At 33.6% G+C, this 7,083-nt stretch overlaps 1 long non-coding RNA gene across 1 annotated transcript; it reads left to right on the plus strand.

Moving 5' to 3' along the window:
• The first annotated feature begins 3,217 nt into the window (after positions 1–3,217).
• Positions 3,218–6,962, plus strand: LOC106064128 (uncharacterized). The gene is made up of 4 exons (XR_008779878.1): positions 3,218–3,310; positions 5,355–5,433; positions 5,642–5,696; positions 6,864–6,962. It is a non-coding gene; the product is annotated as an uncharacterized LOC106064128 (long non-coding RNA).
• The last annotated feature ends 121 nt before the right edge of the window (positions 6,963–7,083 follow it).

The following is a 7,083-nucleotide window of genomic DNA, read 5'->3' on the forward strand; positions in this document are numbered from 1 at the left end:
GAGAGCTCCCTGATTTGGAAACCATTGCGCAGTTCATCTCATATTGGTCAAGTCATCTGAACGTTCCAGAAGTAATGAGAACGAGGAAGAAGAAAAAGCTCTGTGTAGAAATGTTGTTTTTAAATACAATCTGTTTAGAACATATTTCGTTCATAATAATGTACATGATGGTTTTACACTATCTGTTATTACTAATGTTAATTCTAAACTAATAAGCCTTGCCTTGAACTTGTCCAGTGCAATTCAACAGATTTCATTTATCTTTTTAACTTCTGACCTCAATTGAAAACTTCCTTTTTGATGCATTAAAAAAGTTATCGCTGCTGGGATTGGGAACACATGGAGAAAACTAAAGTCAACAGTTCCATGCACTTCCTAGTCTTTCTTGGACTCTACAATTGATGGCGTAATGTGTTTGTTTTTTTTAATGTATACATTCAATATTTGTTAATTCAATTGACACAAATAGTCATCGTAATTTTTAAAAAGAGAATTCTCAAGGCTAACTGATGTCTAAATACTGACGACTCAAAAGAGATTGATGATATTTGCTTATACTAAAACATACAACTAGCATATGAACCATTATGTTGTAACTATTTTATACGTAATTGAATCTTTTTTTGGTTAGGGTTTAGGCCAGGGGTTCTCAACCTGTGAGTCGCGACCCCTTTGGGGGTCGATACACGATTTGCCAGGGGTCGCCTAAGACCATTGAAAATATAAATTATTAATGTCTATTCTTCTACTGCCGTATGTGTGTGTGTGGGGGGGGGGTCGCGGCAGATAGACGGATTGTAAAAAGGGGTCGAAGAACATAAAGTTGAGAACCGCTGGTTTAGGCAATAATCTCCTTCTATGGCTGAAGGTTAACGAGGATGTCATGTGGTCAGTAAAACAACATACGTTTGGGAAGTAAAGGCCGTTGGCTGTTTACAATATCCCATAGCTACAATACCTATCAGTGACAAAATAGATGAAAAAAAAAAGAGGCTCAAAATATAAGAGTCACAAGCACTCCATTTTGTTTTTGCTGACATGGCGAGGGCACGTGATTTCAATGGAGTTATACAACAACAACTAGCTGAGACGAAAAAAAATTGCATTACAACAGCACAACTATTACGTCCACGATAAGGTCCAACAAGCGAAGAATATTTTAAAATAGCCCTCGGGCTAATCATCTTTACACAGGTATTTGCTAATCTTGATAGTACGGCATAACCAGATATAGGTCACTTGCAAAAATGTACTGATTCGGAGAAGCAAAAAATTTTTGGGTCACAAAAAAAAAACAAACAACGGAATCGAAGATAAGCATTTTTTAAAATTATTATTATAATTGAGATGAGTTAAAAAAACGATTTTTTGTTTTCTAAAAAAATTACACCTTAAAAAAAAATTCCTCTGCGCATAAAAATATGAGCGTTCACAATTGTTTTTGTTAAGGAGGTGGTTCAAAAGATTCTTATCTATTTATGTAAGCGTTTCTAAAATTGCGAAGGCGCCCACACTAATTGGCGCAACGTCCAGACAAGAGATTTGAGGGTTGCTGGGAAACTGACGTCCTGACAAGAGATTTGAGGGTTGCTGGGAAACTGACGTCCTGACAAGTGGGGAGTCGTGACGTCCTGACAAGTGGGGAGGCGTGACGTCCTGACAAGAGATTTGAGGGTGGCTGGGAAACTGACGTCCTGACAAGTGGGGAGGTGTGACGCCCTGACAAATATGAATGCGTGACGTCCTGACAAATGGGACGCGTGACGTCCTGAGAAGAGTGGGGCGAGAGGCGTACGTTCAGATAAGAGGAGAATGCTTGTGACCTTCAGAAATGATGTGGGAAACGTGACGTTCGGACAAGAGAGGGTGGGAGATTTGACGTCCTGACAAGAGGGAGAGACGCGATGGATGGCGCAAAACCAGTTAATTTACTTTGCAATGGCGTAAACATTTTGTTTAGCTTGTGGTACTCTCAATGTTTGAATATAATCATGAAAATTAATATAATTAACAATTGTTGTTTCTAAACTGGTAGCTTAAAAAAAATGAAGTAAGTCTCTAAGACAAACAGATATTTTTTTTTCGCATTTTTCCAAGAAGACATTTCACTACATCTCTGCTAACTCGATTCTGTTTTGACTTCCTTATGTCGGATCCGTCTGTCTTACATCGTTTTGTTGACGACTTTTGAGTGACAAAAAACAACAACAACACAAGACACCTTCTTTAACACATCTTACGACAACTAGACACAAAACAAACGTACGTTCGCTATATGTACCTTGAAAGTCCTTCGCATAATACTATTGGTCAGTCCTGCCAACTTCTTTATTAGAACTAATTTAACCGACGTGTTTGCTTAAATCTTCATTGACATGCAGCTTACTGTGAGAAAAAGTGCGTTGTAGTAACAAAGGGAATACATTTATGAGACTAACAACGAAGGAAAATGTTTGGTGGACCCAGAGAGCTGTCCCCCAGGTCCATTTGTATCTTGGATGGGAACCTGCAGCCACGCTAATCTTCAGAAATATTTTTTTCTATTATTTAAAACATAAATCATATAAGAATCACTTTATCCGAAAAAAAAAAAAAGTAAACAGATGGACTAACTTTAACAATTGAAAAATAAAAAGATTGACCCATGCAAAAGTGAACAACTGTATAAGTAAAAAATGCAATAAAAATACACATAAGAAACCTTTAACCTTTCAGCTCTGAAGAAACATCCGAAACATGTAAAACATTTTACAAAACATTTTTTTGTATGGTTTACTTCCGTTCAGCAGAGGTTTCCTCTATGTATGTTTATTATATTTTCTAGCTTTAACAAACATTCATTACGTAAAGTTCAATTTCAAACAATGAAAATATTTTTTTAAAATATATATATATATATACTAATAAAACAAAGGAAACAGGAAATTGTGTTGTAATTAAGTTTCTTTTCTTTTCGATTACATTCTTATAGCCATTACAGACTCATTGTGGAAACTTATATCGTTTCGTTAAGGGGGTACTACTTGTCAAATTTGAGAACCAAGAATTTATGTAATCAAAGCAAAATCTAGGGAAAAAATATTTAGTTGGAATCCAATAATTAGAAAGTTAAAAAAATTCAAGGTTTTTATTTTTTTTCCTTTTTTAATTTTATTAGATTAAATAAAAATCAAAACTATAAAAGAAGTTCAGGAAACAACTTATTTCATCTAATGACGTAATGGATTTGATTCTATAGCGAATAGTTTTTATATTGATTCGAATACAAAAAGAAATACAATTTCTTACTGTGATCTGCACTTCTGTAAAGGTAAATATAGTAGTCATCAGTGTTTAAGATAAAACAAGAACCCTCTGAATCTCCTGAACTATTGAGGTGTCACAAATAGACACATGGCTAATCAATTCAAATTGGGATACATTTTCTCGCAAAGTTTTGATAGTTTGACAAATGCTTAAATCGCAGTTCGGATACATTCTCCAAGATTCCTTGTTAATCCATTTTTCACAAAAGTGTTTGGACTGAAGTCACAGTAGGACGGCAGACCCGCTGCTTAAAAGCTAAAAAAAAATTATAATATCATAGGGCAATCATTTATAAATAATTTATTTTTCCAAAATGCCATAAAATAATGGAAGTAGCTGCATGAATCATCCAGGAAAATCAGTGACCTAGTAAAGTTTATATTTCAAATAGGAGTAGTTTAGCACATAGATACATGTAGGATTTAATACATTTTAAATGTTATTGTGATTTATAAGATTAAAATAAGGATAAGTACTTTCTATTATATATTTACAAAAGCCCTTGATGACTGATTCACCACTTAGGTCTATCACTTATTCTCCCACTATCGATGGACATGAAACAAATAAGCACCTTTGACGATCGAAACGGCGGCGGTTAATTTCCTCAAAACAATTTTTATCTATTTTCAGTGTCCTCCCAATATCTTATAATATAAAGCAGAAAGTAAGGCGTTATATGTTTGTATGTAATTATGTCCCGCATAGAAATCAACACCTTTTTACCAATCTTGATAAAACTTGGCATAAATGTTCCTTGGGTCATGGCAGAGACGTAGTGTATCTTAAATGTCCTCTCACGACCGGGGGGGGGGGGGGCCCTAAAAATAAAAGAAAATCCCTACATTTATCTCTATTAATCAGCGAAACGGGTCATATTCGGCTAGTGTTTTTATAAAGCCAATATACTTATGTGTATTAACGATAAAGCTGTATTTACTTTTTAAATAGTATTACTTTTAATTTAACACATTTCCTTTTCATTTATTTTGACCATGTAGACCTAGAAACAGTCAAAAGAATGTTGTGCTTTACATGCTAGAAGCTTCATACAGAAATCCAGCGATGTAGGGGAAAAAGAGACATCAATTTGGTTGTATTTAACGGAACATATACTAGAATTGACGGGTTATACGTATATTTGGAGAGCGTCCTTATACGGGAGATTTCATTGAAAGTAAAAAAAAGAAAAAAAAAAAAGGGGGGGGGGTTGTCAACAAGAATTTTATTAAGAGAAAGCTACGATGTGCAGAATACAATTAAAAAAGAGCGTTTTTTGCAGTTTTATTTAAAGTGGAAAATAAATGGGGGGGGGGTTACTAATCAAGATTAACAATGTAAACTCTTCAGAACAAATACAAAAGAAGTAGCCGGTGTTTAATATTAGTATTGTCACAGATTACATTATAGAATTGTGTGTACATTTCACATTTGAAAGAAATATAAACCCTCGACATGAGCCTCGGGATTTACCCCTCAAATTTAGACACTTGACAGCACGTCAGGATTTACCCAAGGGACGTGATTAGTATGTTTGAAATCTATTGGTTGATTTGAAATTAAACAAAGACATTTTTTTAAAAGAGTTAGCGCCAGAGAATGTGCGAGACCTGAAAGTAAGGGAGTCGATAAAATAATTGGTTAGTAGACAGTCACGTTTCTAAGAGCTCTGTTTGAAAAGCCTTTGTAATATGTTTCATGCTCATTGATTTGTAATTTGTACATAAACTGTACTTACGTTGTATTTAAATAAAGTTCCAGAGTTTTTGTTTTATCAAAGAATCGTTAATTGTGATTCTAGATCGTCATTTTTTGTTAACTATTGAATTCAAGTAAAATCCCCGGCATAACAACACATCGTACCATCTGCATGTTGTTACAAGCATATATACACAATAATGGGTCGTATTATAGTATCGGATTTTTTCCACAATATTTCAATAAAATGAAATTGAATTTGAGCGGTAGATTGACATCAATTCCAAACAAAAAGATTTCTATAAGAGTTGACCAGTATTAATCTTTGTGTTGAAATGCTCCAATTTCAGGAAATGATAATCTCTAAGGACAAGATGAGCAGCTGCCTGGTAGCTTTAGTTATCACTTTGTTAGTGGGCACGGCCACAGGTGATACAAAACTTTCTTAAATAAGTCAAAAAATTAAATTTTAAGCATTTTCATTGATATACCAAAAACAAGAGAGGGAGAGAGGACGTGAAAGAAAGAGAATTGAAAATAAAAGAAAGAGAGAAAAAGAGTGTTAGAAATAAGAAAGATAATTGAATTGAAAGATATATTTAAATAATATTTTTATTTAGGTTGTTTCCTCTTTCAGCTGCCCAGTATGTTGCTGAGGGATACTTTGTTGCTGATGATGAGACTGTCCAAGCGTAAGACGTGTTTTCTTTGTCTTTGTACAAATAATCGAATCCTGTACATTGTACTACGTGTTGACTCCATAGGAAACAGAAATGAGATCACGTGAACGTTTTAGTATTCATAACGATTTAGGCACAAGAAATAGGTAACGCTTCGAGGATGATGTGAGTTGGATAACGATTGAGAAACAAGATTACAAAGAGAGTTTATGTTAACACACGAACTCGTAGACGGCCCTAATCGGATCCGCCTATTTGCAAAAAAAAAATATTCAATTTATCTAATTGTTTTCTAACTTGTCAATCTCTTATTCAAAGTTAATAAAAAAAAATATTTAGTTCAGTGTTCTAACGCATAGGTATGGAATTGTATTTCACGCGGTAAATATGAAAAACTACTTATTAATTGTTGTTAAAATTATGTTCCACTTATATGCATATTAATTAAATAGATTTTATATCTTAAAAACAGTAAACATTTTTTTTTAAAGTATTAGTTAGTATGAAAGAACTTACTTTACTAAGAAATACAATTCCAGAATAAATAATAATTTAGACACAAAATTTAAAACCGATTTCCATAAATGTGTCAAAGATTTGGTTGACTCTGTTTCACTAACTAAATAGTCTCCAGTGTTTCTTACCATTAATAGGGAATATTTGTATATTTACGTAAAAACTGCTTGCAAAGTTGATTTAAAAAATTAAATTTTTCACCTTCAGAAAAAAAAAAAAGTAGCCGATGCATCACAACTTTGAACTTTGATATAAAATAATGTTTGATTTTCATTATCTCTTTTTGGTTTACGAGGTATAAACGGGTTGGACGGACAGACAAACAACTATTGACTATTAGCGTCAAAATAGGACTTTGCTTTAAATAAAAGAGAAAAACAAACAAACAAGCGGCCTTCTTAAATCAAAGGCGCGATTGTATGTAGAAATATGCAATCCATTTCTTTCTACACATGCTTATGTAGTCATATTATAAATACACATGACAAATCCAACTGAATGTGATTTGATTTTATAGTTTTAAAGTTTAGGACAATCCAGGACACATAAGCCATGAATTGTCAATTTTTAACAAGTATTATTAATTACTTCCCTTGAATTATTTCTTTAGTTTATTCCATGTAAAGTGTCGCCGTGTTGTTTTTTTCTCTGTATTTTATCCAGCTATATAAGGAGCATCCCCGGGACAGCTACTCCAGCTGCTAAGCGCACACAAGCTCTTGCAGAATTAAATAAAGATATCGTCTATTACTTAACTGAGGTACACCACCAAATTAGGTTTATCTTTGTGTAGAGTTATTGTGCCTAGATGAATAAGTACGTGTATGGTTTCATATTTGAAAGTCAATGTTTACGTCAAATGTCGTTTATCATTACACATTTT

Source organism: Biomphalaria glabrata, chromosome 9 (genome assembly GCF_947242115.1).
Source record: "Biomphalaria glabrata chromosome 9, xgBioGlab47.1, whole genome shotgun sequence".
Taxonomy (NCBI): Eukaryota; Metazoa; Mollusca; class Gastropoda; family Planorbidae; genus Biomphalaria; species Biomphalaria glabrata.